General features: G+C 42.5%; 1 non-coding gene across 1 annotated transcript; it reads right to left on the bottom strand.

Moving 5' to 3' along the window:
- Positions 1-866: 866 nt before the first annotated feature.
- LOC141709228 (small nucleolar RNA R71) lies at positions 867-973 on the bottom strand. Its single transcript, XR_012569816.1, has one exon. It is a non-coding gene; the product is annotated as a small nucleolar RNA R71 (small nucleolar RNA).
- Positions 974-1,486: the final 513 nt, after the last annotated feature.

Below are 1,486 nucleotides of genomic sequence, written 5' to 3'. Positions count from 1 at the left end.
CTCGTAGTTAATTGTAGTTAATAATTAGTTAATCAAATCTAAGTGTTATTGTCTTGACATTGAGAGGTAATTATACATTGGTGAGTGAGTGTTAATTGAACATAATTAGTCTGAGTCTCTATGGGAATGAACTAGAAAGTATTCTATATTACTTGCGAACGCATATACTTGCGTGTATTATTAGCACGTGTTTTCGCCCTAATAAGTTTTTGGCGCCGTTGTCGGGGACTCGGCGTATTTGTTTAGTTTATGTACTTACCATCAGTGGTCATTAGGACTCAGTGATTAAGACGTGTTACTTATTGTTTCCGGTTGTGTTTCAGGTACTTTAGCGAGCGTTTATGCAAACACGTTCTCGTACTCGCAAGAGGACTTTAGATACGGCTGAGGAGACAGACGAAGTTCTTGATATTCCGGAGAAGATAGATTTTAAAGATTCGGATTCAGGAAGTGAGCAGAAAGAGCCAGTAATCATGGATGATCGTATAGTTCTGGCAGTTCCAGCTCTAATGGACTTTTCTCGGCCTAAAATTGATGACATTCAATCTAGCATCATGCACCCGGCTATTGAGGCCAATAACTTTGAAATCAAGCTGGGCACTATTCAGATGGTGCAGAATTCTGTTTCTTTTGGAGGTGCTGCAACTGAAGACCCCAACATGCACATAAGGAATTTTGTCGAGATCTGTAGTACTTTCAAATATAATGGTGTGATTGATGAGGCTATCAAGCTGAGGCTTTTCCCATTCTCACTGAGGGATAAAGCTAAGGACTGGTTACATTTTGAACCAGCTGGGTACATCACTACTTGGCAAGATCTTGAGCAGAAGTTTCTGGTGAAGTTCTATCCAATGGTGAAGACTGCGGCTATGAGGAGTGCTATTACTCAGTTTGCGCAACAGCCTACAGAATCTATGTGCGAAGCTTGGGAGCGCTACAAGGAGATGTTGAGAAAGTGTCCACATCATGTTATGCCTGATTGGATGGTGATCACTGGTTTTTATAATGGTTTGGGGGCCCAATCTCGGCCCATGCTCGATGCAGCAGCTGGAGGCGCCTTGTGGGCCAAAAGCTATACTGAGGCTTATAATCTTATAGAGACGATGGCTGCAAATGATCATCAAAACCCAACTCAAAGGATGATGCCTGGGAAGGTAGCAGGTATTCTAGAAGTTGATGCAGCTACAGCTATTGCAGCACAGCTCCAAGCACTGTCTATGAAGGTCGATTCTCTAGCCACCTATGGAGTCAATCAGATAGCTATGGTCTGTGAGCTTTGTGCAGGTTCTCATGCTACGGATCAGTGTTCTCTTGTTAATGAATCTGTTCAGTATGTGAACAATTATCAGCGACCGCAGCAGCCTGTGCCAGCTACTTATCATCCTAACAACAGAATCATCCAAATTTCAGCTGGAGTAATAATCAGAATGCTATTTAGCAACCATATCAGCAAGGCGTAAGTAAACAGTTCAATCCACCTGGATTC

Source organism: Apium graveolens, chromosome 2 (assembly GCF_009905375.1).
Source record: "Apium graveolens cultivar Ventura chromosome 2, ASM990537v1, whole genome shotgun sequence".
In the NCBI taxonomy this organism is placed as follows: Eukaryota; Viridiplantae; Streptophyta; class Magnoliopsida; order Apiales; family Apiaceae; genus Apium; species Apium graveolens.
This window is presented reverse-complemented; position numbering and strand designations above follow the sequence as displayed.